This window comes from Nothobranchius furzeri, chromosome 9 (assembly GCF_043380555.1).
Source record: "Nothobranchius furzeri strain GRZ-AD chromosome 9, NfurGRZ-RIMD1, whole genome shotgun sequence".
Taxonomy (NCBI): domain Eukaryota; kingdom Metazoa; phylum Chordata; class Actinopteri; order Cyprinodontiformes; family Nothobranchiidae; genus Nothobranchius; species Nothobranchius furzeri.
The window spans coordinates 4,301,551-4,320,543 of record NC_091749.1 but is presented as its reverse complement, the minus strand read 5'-3'; positions in this window follow the sequence as shown (position 1 = coordinate 4,320,543).

Here is an 18,993-nt window from a genome sequence, read left to right as displayed (position 1 = left end):
AGATTCAAAAGATTAAAAAATAAGAAGAAATGCAGGTTTTAAGGAATAAAATAATTTAAAATAATTGAGACATAAGTAACGAATACCACTCATGTGTGCTTTATTTAAAATGGACTTGCTCGTGTGTAATTTGGTTATTCCACATTCAGTGTTACTGCAAAAATAAGTTTGTTTCCAAATGAAAAGGTTCGACCATTCATATCTGTAGATAAAGGAAAACGTGCACATTTACCGTCACTTTTTAAAAAATATTGAGTTTGGCCCGCAACTTCGTCCCAGTTTTTCATTTTGGCCCAGTGTGAATTTGAGTTAGACACTGCTGAATAAATGTTTAACCAGCCAGAGATCCTACCTGATAAATAACAAAAAGCAGAAGCTAGAGAACTTCAGAAGATTCACTAGCAGACATGAAAATGGGTCAAGGGTGGAAAAGGTGAAGACTCTGAAAGCTGGCCTCGCTGTATAACTCCCGGACAGATATTCTCTCATCGGGTCTGCACAAGTCATGTTGGACCATTTTGGATTCAAAACGACAAATTTCACTGAAAGGTGAGGGATTTTCATGTCTGCACTAAACGTGTTCAGAGTCCTAGTCAGTCGGTGGGCTGCATCGGAACCACCTGGCTCCATCCTGGAACAGCAGTAGCTAATGAGGTTGAGCGAGTTGTCCGGACAGAGAATTCTGCTGTCGTGTCCTTGCGTGAAACTCTTAACCCACCTTGCCTGCTGGGACCGGTGGTGCCTGTGTACACCAGCCTTGCCAGTAATAGTGTACCCCAGGGTAGCTGTGGCTACATCACACCAGTGCGTGTGTGAATGGATGAATGATACACTGTAGTGCAGGCGTGGGGAACCCTGGTATCCTACATGTCTTTGCTTCAACACCTCTGATTCAGTGGCTGATTCACCTGTGCAGCAGCTCATCAGGCTCTCCAGAAGCCTGTTAATCACCTGCTGATTGAAACCAGGTGTGTTGAAGCAGGGTTCAATCTAAAATATGCGAACCTCGATAGATCAGGGATAGATCAGGGTTGCCCACCCCTGCTGTAGTGTGAAGCACTTTGGAGTCCTCTGACTCTGAAAGGCATCACACAAGTGAGGGTCATTTATCATTTAATTCTCATGACCACACGCACAGACCGTCAGGGCTCTGTAGGGAATGGAATAACCTAAAACTCTCATTTGACTCAACTTTCAAGCTTAGTGATCATTTGGTGCTCACAAAGAACCCTCAGTCAAGAAATGATACTGACCAGTTTTTAGAGCTTTAGGAAAGGTTGGCCAGTGATACTTTTAATACAAGAGAATAATCTGACTTTAGGGATTTCTTAAAAATATTGTACACCAAATCAGGTGTGATTTTTTTATCATGTTCTTGTGTATGGGCTGTAAGTTGGACCATATGAGATCTATGTGCTGTATAATAAACAGAAAGTGGTATCTATGTATAGCTAGGCACGCTCTTACAGGGGGAATGTTGATGCTATTTTTTGTTGTAATATTGTTTTCCTCTGATGTAATAGAAGACTAATGACTGCCCTGAGGGGAGGCAGTGTGCCTACAAATGCATTTCCTCTAGTGGGGAAATTGATTATCAGTGAATAATTATTTCCAATTGTGAGTAATTAGCAATTAATAGGCTAAAATATTGAGGCTGAGCTTTCATTAACAAAAGCAATAATAATAATAGATCAATTCAGCCAGTAAGAGTAGACATGACTCAAACCTACTGGATAATGACTGTTACAGATCTAACAGGATGTGAATTTACATGCATTTGGTCTGGTTTAGTTTTCCTCCAGATGTAAACCCATCTGGATTAAAGACACACGTCTGCTCAGTGTGCCCCGGGGCCTGTGTTGTGAGCTCCTGATGCAGGTTAAATGCTTCTCTACACTGACTTTGGAAATGGTTGGCTTCCAAAAGGCCATAAATAACAGCTTGGCTTGACAGAGCATTTAAACTTGCATTAGAGTGATGCCTGTTACACCTGGAAAACTAGACCCAACGTTTGATATATTATGGGCTGGGAATCTAGTCAAACTGCACTGCAGAGTAAAAAGTAGCTTTATTCGTTTTAGGTAATAATGGGCCTGTCTTGTATTTATTTAGATTACAAATACCATTTATGGTTTATTTCTCTTTACCACGTGAAAGTGATTCTTTTTGATGCACAAATCTATGTGGAAATTGATCTTCTTTGCCCCTACACTGCCAGGCAGGTTCCTGAGCTTGTTGTCCAAACTTACTGGTTGTGCACAAAGGGCCAATACGGTCTGCATTTTTTTAAGCCTAGAAGAAGTGGCAAAAATTGCAGTTCCACCCTCATCCGCTAGGGGCTTGCAGCAGACTTGGGCAAATCCTCATTGGCTCTCATGTTAAAAATGACACAGCAGCAATAAACATGTTTACAGCCTGGTTAAAAAACCCATTTTAGGTTTAATAGATCTAGTTTACACTCATGGCAACTCTGAGGGGGGTGCATTTTATGTACCTCTTCTGTTTAAGTGTATTAAAGAAATTAAGACCCAATTATACAGTTTATAAACAAAAATAGAAATTTTAATCAAAAATAAACAATCAATGATGAACAAGAGTCTGCTTCTAGACCTTCAGAAAGAGAAAAACAAACAAACAAAAAACAAAGGGACAAATTTCTACCCGAGTTGTAACCAGGGCTGTGTCCTAGCAAGCTGTAGCTGTGGTTACTGCGGTGAATAATGTGGTAGTTTTCCAATTTCCCCTAACAGAGCGGAAATCATAAAAACATTAACAAGTAAAAGTCTAAGCAAAAAACCCAAAAAACAAACAAACAAACAAAAAACCTGAAATATCTTGCAAAATAAATTGCAAAATTGAATAAATTGCTAAACTAAATAGGCAAAGGTAATGAACTTGTAGATCCAAGGCACTGTGTGAAGGGGGAAGAAAGAGCTACTCCTGTAAAATCCCCATCACATACCATACAGGTAAAGTGGTACGTCACCTCTGTATTTCTCTTCCCCTAATGTTCAGGTGCAGCCTGTCTGTCTGCTTAGGGTGGACATGGACCTGAACTCCAATCCCCCACGTTCTCCACCAAGTTTAGACATCAACCAGCATTTAAACAACACCCATGTTCTTTAAACACAATAAAAGATAGACACAATCAAGTTTATTACTCACAAAATAGAATATTTACCAAAAATTCACAATGTAACCATAGATACTCTACTTGGTATAGATGTTGTGTGTGTGTGTGTGTGTGTGTGTGTGTGTGTGTGTGTGTGTGTGTGCTCTGTCTTCTCCACCCCCAGTGAGTCGTGGAGGATGGCTGCTTATACTGATACATGATCCTCTGGAGGTTTCTTCCTGTTAAAAGGGAGTTTTCCTCTCCACTGTCGCTATATGCTTGCTTAGTATGAGGATTGCTGTAAAGTCACTGACACTAGTCAGTGGCTCGATGCAACCTGCTGGGTTCCTTATATAGGAAACTTTTTACTGATTGGCTTAATGGCCTGACCTGTATTGGAATGTTTACTGTGTGAAGGTCCTTGAGACGACTCTTGTCGTGGTTTGGCGCTTTATAAATAAACTTGAATTGAATTAAACCATTAGGTTAATGTAAACAAAACATTTATGGTCTTTTAGTTGTAGAATCCATTTAGCACAACCAGTTAAAGTTATCTACAAAGGTTTGGTGCCAGTCTGTTTGCAGCCATCAAATATGCTAACCAGCTGTGGGTCACTAAAATGCAGCAGGTCACATGTTTATTACAGACTATATCATCTTTATCTACAGACCTTCTGCTTTTATGTATTGTTACAGCAATTTTGAGGATATTTGCCCCCGGATATACTTATTTTCTATCATGTTTATTAATTTTTTTATGTTGTCTTGTTTTGCATATTTTGTATTTTCATTGTGTGCACATGCCTTTGTGGCTGGCGCCATGTCTCCTTGCATCAGCATGGAGAGCTGGAAATAGGCTCGTCATCGGTGCAGAAACGGACATGGAAATGGAGAGCAAACATAAGGCAGGCAGCAGGGACAGGGAACAGAGAAAAGGGATACAATCTTAAGTGTTAGTGATGTACTAGACAATGAAAGGTGATGTAGGATTTAAATCAACTCGTACCCCCCTTTGAGCACAAGAAGCTGATGGGTGAGGAAATGGATCTGTGATGCCATCCCCTGCAATCCTGTTGGGAAAGTTCTGTCTGTGTCTACTAAACTCAGAGTCTTTTCTTTCTCTCTGTTGTTAAAACTCCCTGACCTACTTGGACAAGATGACTTTTGGCTGTGTCGAAGTGAAATGCGGCCCTCTTAACTTAAATATTGAAACAAAGATACGTACAGTCCTTAAAAACAAAAAAAAAATAGTCCAAAAATGTCAATAAAATGTTATTAAAGGAACCACAACAAAATCCAAAAGTACACTCTGGAGTCAGTCTTTGCTTTGTCTGAACTTGTTCAAACAGCCTGGTGGACGTGACATTACGATGTATATACTCCTGTTAAAGGTTATAAAAATGTTAGCTAGTATTTTCACCCAAAGAAATATGGAAAGGTATCCAGAAAGTTTCAGAAAGGTACTTTCATAAATGCTTTTAGTCTTAAGCAGGAACGAAATTTTGATTTCAGAAGTGGGGGGGACACAGCAGGCTTGTGCGGATTTGGGGTGGGGGGTGTTATGTAAAGACCCCTTGACACGTCACGTGCCCATCTCAATAATTGTTCCATCCTCAATATATATATATATATATATATATATATATATATATATATATATATATATATATATATATATATATATATATATATATATATATATATATATATATATCAAAGTTAAAAAATTTACAACTCTATTATTATTTTTATTTATTATCATTATTGAAGTGCAGTTTTGGCTGTTGACAATGGATAGGCCATTGTATTTATTGTTTTGGGTCTTTTTTTATTGTTTTTGGTGCAACATTTTCTAACAGGGAGTGAGATTCCTATTTTATTTAATTTTTGTTTGTTATTTTTATTCATTTAGAAGTTCTGGTTCTGGACATTTCAATGTTAAATGAAGGTTTATTTGTTGCATTTTAAAGGGTGTACTTGCATTTTTATGATATATTAACATTATATTAGTGGTTATTTTGGTCTAGATAATGTTGACAATATCGTTTATCATCAACAATTTGTTGGACAAAATATCGTCCAGCAAAATTTGTTACTTTCCCAGGCCTAGTCAAAAGTATAAAAATTATTTATACATAAATGGTCCCTCATGAGATCTGGCCGTTTGTTCATTTGCTGTGTTAGAGGACATGCTGAACTAATGTTTTACACATGATCATCACCCTAACATTTGAGTGTATAAAAACATATTAAATATGTTTTTCCCCTTAAAAGTGTTTAAACAGTTGTTGCATTTCAACACACAAAAAATAAATGGAAAAAATAAGATAAATCTAATGAAAAGTGTACATCTTTGACATTAAGCTTAAAAAAATCTGTTGACGATGATGATACTGTTCATTTTTCAGAGCTTTTTAATGTGAAAATATGCATTGCAATAGATAAGTTTACAATAAAGTTAAATGATAAAAGTTTTGAAGTTACACTTCTACTACTACTACTACTAGTAATAATAATTATGATGATAATAGTAATAATAAAAAAATAATAATTATAATAATACGAATAAATTGTGTCTGAGGAGTCAGTTATGTGGAGGAGATGAGTTTGTAAAAGTTAGTTTTGAGTATGTGTGTGAAGGAGGAGGTGAGTCTGAGCTTAATGCAGGTCTGTCACATGTCCAACTTACGTTTAGACTTTGAAAGAAGTCTCTTATATCCACTTTTCGTTTTCTTGACATGCTGCCTCCTGGCTGTGCCTAACTACCAAAGACTCACAAATGAACACTTATTCAAATGTTATGTAATGGAAGCTGAGCTGAGCTCTGATATTACACAGCGTCTAGTTGACGGTGACTCAGTACTGGTGTTCCCTAGCGGCTCCAAACTAGCAAAACAACGTGAGCACGTTCTGACTGTTTACAACTTGAGTGACAGCAGCAACAGCCAATAATACGTTAGCAAGTATCAGCAGAGCCAATAGATTAGCTTTTGGGCGGGTCTAATAGTAAAGCGGTTTCCGTTTCGGTCCTAGTGCTCAACCAAATCGATTTAATGGAGCGTAATATTGTTTTTGGACGGAAAAAAGTGCAGGGGACCAAAACTGCCTTTTGAAAAAGTGGGGGGGACATGTCCCACCCATCCCCCCCCAAAATTACGTCCCAGGTCTTAAGTTTTCATTTTTGAGAAGCAGCGTACTAATGCTGGGTATTATGTTGTGTATTTGTAGGTGATTTTTTTTCTCTGTTGGTGGTATTTTGATTTTCTTCAATTCAATTCAATTCAATTCAATTCAGTGGTTTCATTATCAGTTTATCAATGTTGATTCAACATCTAGTTTGCATCAATATTTCAATGTCAACCATACTGATGATTCAGATAGAAAATCAATATTGTTTAAGCTTGCTATCTGGGTTTACTAATCCCAGAGGGAAATTAGAGTAATAGTTATATTACTTATAGTTATTTGTAGTTTTCTCCTTCACGTTATATTTTTTTATCCTTTGGTCTCCTGGGTTGATGGCTTTGATTTGTATCATGATTTTTGTTAGTTACTCTTCCCATCAGAGGGCTGTTCCCCAAAGCAAGCTCAGAAAACCAAGGCTTTTTAGAAAACACTGTGCTTGAATTAGTGTAGCAGTTTACTCCAGGATTCTTTGGTTCAAGGAACAAAGCTCAGCAGGATTCAACTTTGTTGATTTAAGCGAAAAGTGACATGCAAGGCTCACGCTCCTGTTAATCGATGCTAGATAAATGAGAATGGAAGATGGAGCAAGAATTAAGAATCCATGCTTAAAAGGACCACACACACACACACACACACACACACACACACACTATATATATATATATATATATATATATATATATATATATATATATATATATATATATATATATATATATATATATATACAGTTGTGGTCAGAACTTTACATACACTTGTAAAACATATAATATAATGGCTCTACTGAGTGTCCCGTTATTTCTAAAACTCTGATTTTTCTCTGATAGAGTGATTGGAACAGATACTTCTTTGTCACAAAAAAACATTCATGAAGTTTGGTTCTTTAATGTCTTTATTATGGTTTAACAGAGAAAAGTGATCACATTTGCTGGGTCACAAATATACATACAGCAGTGCTAATATTTGGTTACATGTCCCTTAGCCATTTTCACTTCAATTAGGTGCTTTTGGTAGCCATCCACAAGCTTCTGGTTGAATCTTTGACCACTCCTCTTGACAGAATTGGTGAAGTTCAGTTAAATTTGATGGCTTTCTGACATGGACTTGTTTCTTCAGCACTGTCCACATGTTTTCAATGGGGTTTAAGTCAGGACTTTGGGAAGGCCATTCTAAAACCCTTATTCTAGCCTGATTTAGCCATTCCTTTACCACTTTTGATGTGTGTTTGGGGTCATTGTCCTGTTGGAACAGCCAACTGCGCCCAAGACCCAACCTTCGTGCTGATGATTTTAGGTTATGTTGAAGAATGTGAAGGTAATCCTCCTTCTTCATTGTCCCATTTACTCTCTGTAAAGCACCAGTTCCATTGGCAGCAAAACAGCCCCACAGCATAATATTCCCACCACCATGCTTGACTGTAGGCATGGTGTTCTTGGGGTTAAAGGCCTCACCTTTTCTCCTCCAAACATATTGCTGGGCATTGTGGCCAAAAAGCTCGATTTTTGTTTCGTCTGACCACAGAACTTTCCTCCAGAAGGTCTTATCTTTGTAGTGATTTGAAGTTGTATATTTATATACTGTAATTAGATAATTTAATTATCTGATTTTGTATATTTATACACTGCAATTAGATCTAAGTAATCAATCAGAAGTGGTTGTTTTTATCATCAGAGAGTTTACTTAACACTCTGTATTGACTGAGAGACAAGAAAGAGCGAGAGTTGGGATCGTGTAAGAATCTTTAATTTCTATAATTATAAATTCTTACAATCTACCAGGACTATCTGAATGATGAATGCATATGGATTTGGATGTTTCGTGTTGGTGTGTGTGTGTGTTTTGTTCAGAATCTCTAGGCTGAGTAGCGAATCTGGTTGTTATGACTAGGCTACCACGAGGCTTCAGAAGCTGATGACATGAGCCGCCATATTGCCGTATCTACGTACCCAGGGGGAGCCTCCCGTGTTAGATCAGGAATTGCCAGGTCCTCCTCGGACCTTCAGAGGTACTGGAGCTGGTTGAAGCAGCGGTCACAGCACACAAAGCCCGTCTGTGGGTCGGCTCCGGTAGCAGTCGGCAGGCGTCGGCAAGTTCACTCTTATTTTGAAGGAACGTCGTCTAGTTGGTCAAACGACAGAAATTTCCAGCTTGACAGTTTTCAGCTTAAAGTAGGAAGTACAGCTGGCCAGTCTGTAACTTCTTAATGATGACGATGGAAATCCTTAGGACCTCGGATGTACTGGAGCTGAAGTTAACATGTAACTGCTTAACGTGGAACTTAACATGGAACTGAACTGAAAATGGCGTTGCCTTCTTTTTATATCTCCCAGTTGTTTATGAATCTTAGTAAACCGGATTGGACTACTTTCATAAACAAACCAGATTCTGCCCTACCACAGACGAAAGTTCTGATTGGTTGAAAACAATGTGTCATGCGTTTCCATGGTAATGTATATCAGTCTGTCTGGTTCAGTCCTGTTTATTCATTTAAACACATAACTCATGGCATCTTTATTTCACAGATCATTCACCTGATTATTAATGATAAACAAATGCTTTGATTAGCTTATCACAAATAAAGTACTTTGATTAATCAATGAAAAGCGTTCTTCTTCTGTTCTTCTGTCTCTTCTCCTGGAATGTAAACATACTGAACCAAGCGTCCGACCTTGGTGATGTTACTGTGTGAAGGGGCAGCTGTTAAGGGCAGACCATTATGAGCTTCATAACGCTACATCTTTGTCCATGTGATCAGCAGCAAACTTCAGTCGAGCCTTAAGGTGCCGCTTTTGGAGCAAGGACTTCCTTCTTGCACGGCAGCCTCTCAGTCCATGGAGATGCAAAACACGTTTGACTGTGGACAATGACACCTGTGTTCCAGCAGCTTCTAATTCTTGGCAGATCTGCTTTTTGGTGATTCTTGGTTCACTCTTTACCCTCCTGACCAATTTTCTCTCAGCAGCAGGTGATAGCTTGCGTTTTTTTCCTGATCTTGGCAGTGATGAAACAGTGCCATGCACCTTATACTTACAAACAATTGTTTGCACTGTTGCTCTTGGGACCTGCAGCTGCTTTGAAATGGCCCCAAGTGACTTTCCTGACTTGTTCAAGTCAATAATTCGCTTTTTCAGATCCATGCTGAGCTCCTTTGACTTTCCCATTGTAGCGTTTGTGGGCGTTTGTATCCAATGAGCCCTATTTACCTGGCCTAAGAGAAGTCACCAGCTGTAGTCACTCATAATCACTCACAAGAAGTTAAGAGGCCATGCTATGAAGCTCAGTTCACTGACACGTTTCTAAGTCACCAAAATTGCTAGTTCATGTTGCTGTATGTATATTTGTGACCCAGCAAATGTGATCACTTTTCTCTGTTAACCCATAATAAAGACATTAAAGAACCAAACTTCATGAATGTTTTTTGTGACAAAGAAGTATCTGTTCCAATCACTCTATCAGAGAAAAATCTGAGTTTTAGAAATAACGGGACACTCAGTAGAGCCATTATATTATATTTTTTACAAGTGTATGTAAACTTCTGACCACAACTGTGTATATATGAGTACACCTCCTTTAAAAATAATAGATTTAATCAGTAGCTCAATGAGCAAAAGAACAATTTCTAGAATTTTCACAAGGCTGGGTTTTATTAAACACTTGTTTAAGAAATTAAAGTTAATAATATAACTTAAATCACAAAATCTTCAGTTTTACTAAAACTGGTTGAAGCAAAAATGAATTCACCCCCCCACCCCCAACAAAAACTGCTACATCTAGTATTTTGTATGACCACAGCTATTTTTATGGACAGCACCAAGTCTTCTTTTTCTTTTTCACACACACACACACACACACACACACACACACACACACACACACACACACACACACACAAATATATATATGTTTATATATGATTTTTTTTCCAATAACACAAGGAAAAATAGTTTGAATGGTTTTCATAAAAAGGTCAATTAGTAATTAACCAAAGAGAAGATCCAGGCTGAGATGGGAAACAAGGAATTAACCTCAATTTGCAATATTCAGAGTGCAAAACATTTGTTATTTTTAAATTAAGGAACTTCTCAAATTCAGTAAATTTTGTAACTTGTTTGACCAAAGAAAACTTTTTAGACCTTGGGTCAAGAGCAACAATCCCCAAATTATTTATTAAAAAAACAAAGCAGATGAATAAACAAAAAGTTAAATATTACCAGTGCGACTCTGTGACTAGTATTTTCAGGTTTGTTTTTTTCCTCCGGTTCATTCCAGTTAATTTCAAACTTGGAAATTTCATCTTCTGAAAAGAAAGAATGATCTGGAACTTCAAAGGCAAAACATGTTTTTAATTGAACTTCGAGGTTCAGTATAGCAGCTCCTTGTAATAAGAATAGTAGCGGTGGTGGAAACGTGTTTGATGTTATGTACAGCAGTATATTTTCCGAGGTAAAAGGAACTCGCCATGACATTTGGTTGCAGTCGACCAAGATGGCGGAGCGTGAACAACGCGAGGCTCAGTGTCTCTCCAGAATCTGCTATTTAGCGTTTTTTTATTTACTTTTAACCGGATTATTCATCCAGAATTGCTGTGCGCTGCTGACCTACAGAAGACAAGAGATTCTGGACATCTGGACTTATAACTCCAACAGTTTGATCGCCGATCTCCGACTCATCCCAGAGATCTCCAGAACACCGGAGGCTGCCCCCCCCCCCCCCCCGGCCAGCCGGAAGTGTATGCAGACAGCGCCGAGAACGTAAACAAAGGCGAGGTAGGCGCGGAGGGCTACGGGCCAAGCTAAGGCTAACACCACATCGGCTGCCTTTACCCAGTATCTTCCTCGCCAATGTCCGTTCTCTGGCAAACAAAATGGATGAGATACGGCTCTCCATGACTAACAACAGACGGATGATGGACTCCAATGCCATGTTTTTTACCGAAACATGGTTGAACAACAGCTGCCCGGACAATGCTATCGAGTTAGCAGGACGCCACACACACCGAGCCGACAGGCTAGCAGATGACTCCGGCAAGACCAGAGATGGAGGTTTGTGCATTTATATTAACAATGCTTGGTGCATGAACTCCACTACTACTGAGAGTCACTGCTCACCCAATGCAGAGTTTTTAATGGTCAAATGCAGACCTTATTATCTCCCCAGAGAGCTCACCTTGATCATACTTACTGCAGTGTATATCCCCCCCGACGCTAATGCTAGGTTGGCCATGAAAGAACTTTCTGCAGCCATTAACAAACACCAAAATAATCACCCCAAGGCTGATTTTATTGTTGCTGGCGACTTCAACCACACCCACATGCGTCGGGGATTGGAGTTGGAGAAGTGTTCTTCTATCTTCTTAGAGCAGCTGGTCTTAGCACACTTCAAATCCAGTCTCCCCCCCACCCTGGACCCCCACCAATTTGCATACCGCCAGAACAGGAGCACAGAGGATGCAGTCTCCATTGCACTGCACTCTGTCCTCTCACACCTGGACAACACCAACACCTATGCCAGAATGCTGTTTATAGACTTCAGTTCAGCATTCAATACAATCCACCCCTCACAACTCAACAGGAAAATGACAGACCTGGGGATCAGTTCCCTCCCCTGCAAATGGTTACTGGACTTCCTGACCAACCACCCTCAACATGTCTGACTGGATAACCGCTGCTCATCAACAATCACAATGAACACTGGTGTACCACAAGGCTGTGTGATGAGCCCTTTCCTCTACTCCCTTTTCACCCACGACTGCAGACCTGCTGATGGTTCCAACACCATCATTACGTTTGCAGATGACACCACGGTGATTGGCCTCATCAGTGACAACGATGAGACCGCCTACAGGGAGGAGGTGGACCGTCTGACTGAGTGGTGCGACACAAACAACCTGCTGCTCAACACTGAGAAGACTAAGGAGCTCATCGTGGACTACAGGAGGAATGCTGACCCACATCCACCCATCCACATTAAGGGGACGGCAGTGGAGCGTGTGAGCAGCTTCAAGTTCCTGGGTGTCCACATCTCCGAGGATCTCACCTGGACTACCAACTGCTCCAAGCTGGTCAAGAAGGCTCACCAGCGCCTCTTCTTCTTGAGGACTCTGAGGAAGAACAACCTGTCCTCAGACATCCTTGAACTTCTATCGCTGCACCATCGAGAGCATCCTGACCAACTGTATAACAGTCTGGTATGGGAACTGCTCCGCCTCGGACCGGAAGGCATTGCAGAGGGTCGGGAAAACTGCCCAGCGCATCGCCGCAGCACCACTTCCTGCCATAAAGGACATCTACAGGAAGCGGTGTCTGGAAAGGGCTAGGAAAATCATCAGAGACCACACTCACCCATCACATGCACTGATCACCCTGCTGCCCTCTGGGAGGCGCTACAGGAGCCTCTGGACTAAGACCACCAGGTACCGGAACAGTTTCTTCCCAACAGCTGCCCGGACAATGCTATCAAGTTAGCAGGACGCCACACACACCGAGCCGACAGGCTAGCAGATGACTCCGGCAAGACCAGAGGTGGAGGTTTGTGCATTTATATTAACAATGCTTGGTGCATGAACTCCACTACTACTGAGAGTCACTGCTCACCCAATGCAGAGTTTTTAATGGTCAAATGCAGACCTTATTATCTCCCCAGAGAGCTCACCTTGATCATACTTACTGCAGTGTATATCCCCCCCCCGACGCTAATGCTAGGTTGGCCATGAAAGAACTTTCTGCAGCCATTAACAAACACCAGAATAAACACCCCAAGGCTGATTTTATTGTTGCTGGCGACTTCAACCACACCCACATGCGTCGGGGATTGGAGTTGGAGAAGTGTTCTTCTATCTTCTTAGAGCAGCTGGTCTTAGCACACTTCAAATCCAGTCTCCCCCCCACCCTGGACCCCCACCAATTTGCATACTGCCAGAACAGGAGCACAGAGGATGCAGTCTCCATTGCACTGCACTCTGTCCTCTCACACCTGGACAACACCAACACCTATGCCAGAATGCTGTTTATAGACTTCAGTTCAGCATTCAATACAATCCACCCCTCATAACTCAACAGGAAAATGACAGACCTGGGGATCAGTTCCCTCACCTGCAAATGGTTACTGGACTTCCTGACCAACCGCCCTCAACATGTCTGACTGGATAACCGCTGCTCATCAACAATCACAATGAACACTGGTGTACCACAAGGCTGTGTGATGAGCCCTTTCCTCTACTCCCTTTTCACCCACGACTGCAGACCTGCTGATGGTTCCAACACCATCATTAAGTTTGCAGATGACACCACGGTGATTGGCCTCATCAGTGACAACAATGAGACCGCCTACAGGGAGGAGGTGGACCGTCTGACTGAGTGGTGCGACACAAACAACCTGCTGCTCAACACTAAGTAGACTAAGGAGCTCATCGTGGACTACAGGAGGAATGCTGACCCACATCCACCCATCCACATTAAGGGGACGGCAGTGGAGCATGTGAGCAGCTTCAAGTTCCTGGGAGTCCACATCTCCGAGGATCTCACCTGGACTACCAACTGCTCCAAGGTGGTCAAGAAGGCTCACCAGCGCCTCTTTTCTTGAGGACTCTGAGGAAGAACAACCTGTCCTCAGACATCCTGGTGAACTTCTATCGCTGCACCATCGAGGGCATCCTGACCAACTGTATAACAGTCTGGTATGGGAACTGCTCCGCCATTGCAGAGGGTTGGGAAAACTGCCCAGCGCATTGCCGCAGCACCACTTCCTGCCATAAAGGACATCTAAGGGAAGCGGTGTCTGAAAAGGGCTAGGAAAATCATCAGAGACCAGTCACCCATCACATGCACCGATCACCCTGCTGCCCTCTGGGAGGCGCTACAGGAGCCTCCGGACTAAGACCACCAGGTACCGGAACAGTTTCTTCCCAACAGCTGTCAAACTCCTGAACTCGGCCTCCTGACATATGACCCACGTTAAACTCATGGACTGCTTGTATTAACTACAGCCTGTACATACTTATAGTCATAGAATATTCATAACATACTTCATACCGTGTACATTATAACATACGTAATAGATCCATTTCTGTAATATACTTACACATCTATAATATTGCTAATATATATTGTAATACATCTATATCACGGCTAAAGCACTTCTGGATGGATGCAAACTGCATTTCGTTGCCCTGTACCTGTACATGTGCAATGACAATAAGTTGAATTCTATTCTAATTCTATTCTATTGATTTGTCCTCTACACAGCATAGGCAACAGCGTCAGTAGGGCTGGGTGCCTGTAGATACTTCTTTATATGACTATTTTAACAATACCTGATTTTTGATGTCAGTACCTTAACAATACTTTTTTTGAAATCTATATTTTTAATTATTAGAGAGGATACCAAACTACTTAAAGGTTTTGTTCTTATTGTTTACATTATATTAATTTATCGTCGTCGTCTTCCTCCGCTTATCCGGGTCCGGGTCGCGGGGGCAGCATCCCAACTAGGGAGCTCCAGGCCGTCCTCTCCCCGGCCTTGTCCACCAGCTCCTCCGGCAGGACCCCAAGGCGTTCCCGGACCAGATTGGAGATGTAACCTCTCCAACGTGTCCTGGGTCGCCCCGGGGGCCTTCTGCCGGCAGGACATGCCCGAAACACCTCCCCGGGGAGGCGTCCAGGAGGCATCCTGACCAGATGCCCAAACCACCTCAACTGGCTCCTTTCGATCCGGAGGAGCAGCGGTTCTACTCCGAGTCCCTCCCGAATGTCCGAGCTCCTCACCCTATCTCTAAGGCTGAGCCCGGCCACCCTACGGAGGAAACTCATTTCGGCCGCTTGTATGCGCGATCTCGTTCTTTTGTTCATTTCCCAAAGCTCAAGACCATAGGTGAGGATTGGGACGTAGATCGACCGGTAAATCGAGAGCCTGGCTTTCTGGCTCAGCTCCCTCTTCCCCACGACAGATCGGCTCAGCGTCCGCATCACTGCAGACGCCGAACCAATCCGCCTGTCAATCTCCCGATCCCTCCTACCCTCACTCATGAACAAGACCCCGAGATACTTAAACTCCTCCACTTGAGGTAGGACCACTCCCCCGACCCGGAGTTGGCAAGCCACCCTTTCCCGGTCGAGAACCATGGTCTCAGATTTGGAGGTGCTGATCCTCATCCCAGCCGCTTCACACTCGGCCACGAACCTACCCAGCAAGAGCTGAAGGTCGGAGCTGGATGAAGCTAGGAGGACCACATCATCCGCAAAAAGCAGAGACGAGATTCTCCTACCACCAAACTCGACACACTCCACACCACGGCTGCGTCTAGAAATTCTGTCCATAAAAGTGATGAACAGAACCGGTGACAAAGGGCAGCCCTGGCGGAGTCCAACCCTCACTGGCAACAGGTCCGACTTACTACCGGCTATGCGGACCAAACTCACGCTCCTCTGGTAAAGGGACTGAATGGTTCTTAACAGAAAGCCACCCACCCCATACTCCTGGAGCGTCCCCCACAGGGTGCCCCTGGGGACAAGGTCAGAAGCCTTCTCCAAATCCACAAAACACATGTGGATTGGTTGGGCAAACTCCCATGCCCCCTCCATCACCCTTGCAAGGGTATAGAGCTGGTCCACAGTTCCACGGCCAGGACGAAAACCACATTGCTCCTCCTCTATCTGAGATTCAACTATCGATCGGACCCTCCTCTCCAGTACCTTGGAGTAGACCTTTCCAGGGAGGCTGAGGAGTGTGATCCCCCTATAGTTGGAACACACCCTCAGGTCACCCTTCTTAAAGATGGGTACCACCACCCCGGTCTGCCACTCCCTAGGAACTGCCCCCGATGACAACCCAATGTTGTAGAGACGTGTCAACCATGACAGCCCTACAACATCCATAGCCTTGAGATACCCAGGACGAGCCTCATCCGCCCCCAGGGCTCCACCGCTGTGTAGTTGTTTGACTACCTCAGCAACTTCTGCCCCCGAGATCGGACAGTCCATCCCCAGGCCTCCCAACTCTGGTTCCTCCTCGGAATGCGCATTGGTGGGATTGAGGAGCTCCTCAAAGTATTGCTTCCACCGTCCGACTATAGCCTCAGTTGACGTCAGCAGCTCCCCATCCCCACTGTAAACAGTGTGAGCGAGTTGCTGCCTTCCTCTCCTGAGGCGCCGGACAGTTTGCCAGAACCTCTTTGGAGCCGATCGATAGTCTTTCTCCATGGCCTCACCAAACTCCTCCCACGCCCGAGATTTTGCCTCGGCAACTGCCACTGCTGCACCCCGCTTGGCTATCCGGTACCTGTCTGCTGCCTCCGGAGACCCACAGACCAGCCACGCCCTGTAGGCCTCCTTCTTCAGCCTGACGGCTCCCCGAACCTCTGGTGTCCACCAGCGGGTACGGGGGTTGCCACCACGACTGGCACCGGCCACCTTACGACCACAGCTAGCAACAGCCGCCTCGACAATCGCAGAGTGGAACAAGGCCGACTTGGACTCAATGTCCCCCACTGGTCTCAGGACGTGGTCAAAGCTCTGCCGGAGGTGGGAGTTGAAGACCGTCTTAACAGGTTCTTCTGCCAGGCGTTCCCAGCAGACCCTCACTATGCGTTTGGGTCTGCCAGGTCTACGCGGCATGTTCCCTTGCCATCTGATCCAACTCACCACCAGGTGGTGATCAGTTGACAGCTCCGCCCCTCTCTTCACTCGGGTGTCCAAAACATACGGCCGCAGGTCAGATGATACGACTACAAAATCTATCATCGACCTGTGACCTAGGCTGCCCTGGTACCAAGTGTACCGGTGGGCCTCCTTATGTTCGAACATTGTGTTCGTTATGGCCAAACTGCGGCTTGCACAGAAGTCCAATAACAAAACACCACTCGAGTTCAGATTAGGTGGGCCGTTCCTCCCAATCACACCCCTCCAGGTCAAGCTGTCATTGCCCACGTGAGCATTGAAGTCCCCCAGCAGGACAATGGAGTCCCCTGATGGAGCACTATCTAGCACTCGTCCCAGGGACTCCAAAAAGGGTGGGTACTCTGAACTGATATTTGGCCCATAAGCACAAACAACAGTCAGGACCCGTTCCCCGACCCGAAGGCGCAAGGAAGCTACCCTCTTGTCCCCCGGGGTAAACCCCAACACACAGGCAGAGAGTCTCGGGGCTAACAAAAAGCCAACCCCAGCCCTCCGCCTCTCACCCGGAGCAACTCCAGCAAAGTAGAGTGTCCAACCCCTCTCCAGGTCTCGGGTTCCAGAGCCAATGCAATGTGTTGAGGTGAGTCCGACTATATCTAGCCGGTACCGCTCCACCTCTGCCACAAGCTCCGGCTCCTTCCCCGCCAGCGAGGTGACGTTCCATGTCCCAAAAACTAGTTTTCTTGTCCGGGGATTGGACCGCCAAGGCTCCCGCCTTGGTCTGCCACCCGATTCGCATTGCACCGGACCCTTCATGTTCCTCCTGCGGGTGGTGGGTCCACAGTTGGACGAGCCCATGTATCCGGTTCGGGCTGGGCCCGGCCGGGCCCCATGGGCGAAAGCCTGGCCACCAGGCGCTCGCTCACGGGCCCCAACCCCAGGCCTGGCTCCAGGGTGGGACCCCGGTAACCCTCCGGGCCGGGTACTCCGACTCTTCGTTTTAACCTCCATGAAAGATCCTTCGAACCGTTCTTTGTCTCACCCTTCACCTAAGACCAATTTGTCATGGGAGACCCTACCAGGGGCACTAAGTGCCCCAGACAACATAGCTCCTAGGATCATTAGGGCACTCAAACTCCTCCACCACGATAAGGTGACGGTTCAAGGAGGAGTATATATATTAATTAATATATATTAATTTATATTAAACTTTATTTCAAATTTTCTCTAAGCAAAAACCGAGAAAAGCTAAAATGCAAACAGTAAAGGCACTGAACTGAAATATATGTAGAAAATTAGCCTTCATTGATGCATGACTTCATGTCAGTAACAGCAGTAATAACAACCCAGCTAAACTGCATGCTATAACACTGGTAAACAGCAGCTAAGTTGGTTTTATATCCTATTTCTGTTTTCATCAGCCTCCGTCCTCAGACTCCTCCATTGATTTGGAAGGTGATGGACTTGGGTTTGCTTTTTTAGCAGTTAAAGACTTTCCAAGTTTCAGCTCTCTAGATGATGCCCTGCACGACGATGTGCTTTGTTAAATTGCTGCTTTTCCTGATTTCCACGGCACAAATCTTCTCGCTGGTGTTGCATTTAGCTACCGCTTCCTTTAGCAAAATGAACCCAAACGTTTGAGTTTTTTAGCATTTTCGTCCGCAAACTGCAGAGAAGTGTTGTTGAAAGAAGACACGTCTCCTCCACTCATAACGTGGCTCGGGATAAGTCATGTGACCCGCGGTGGCACAGTGGGACGTTTTAATACTTTTTTCTGACCTACCGAATGTTTCCACTCAGTCCCAAAGAGGTCGAGAGAGGCACCCGGCCCTAGGCATCAGTCAACCCTTCTCATGGTCTGCTGAGTCCATATTTCTCCTCTGCTGGACGTCCATGTGGTCTGTGTTATGTTTACCGTTTTGTATCACTGCTGTAGCGCGGGAGCTGAATATGTCACGTGTTCGGTGTATTTTGACCCAAGGCTGTGCTGCATTCTCAATTACTGGTTCCGCCACTCTTTATTTATGCTACGTTAGTTAGTAAAAATGATTGTGGTTAACAAGTGAAACAGGACAAATACAG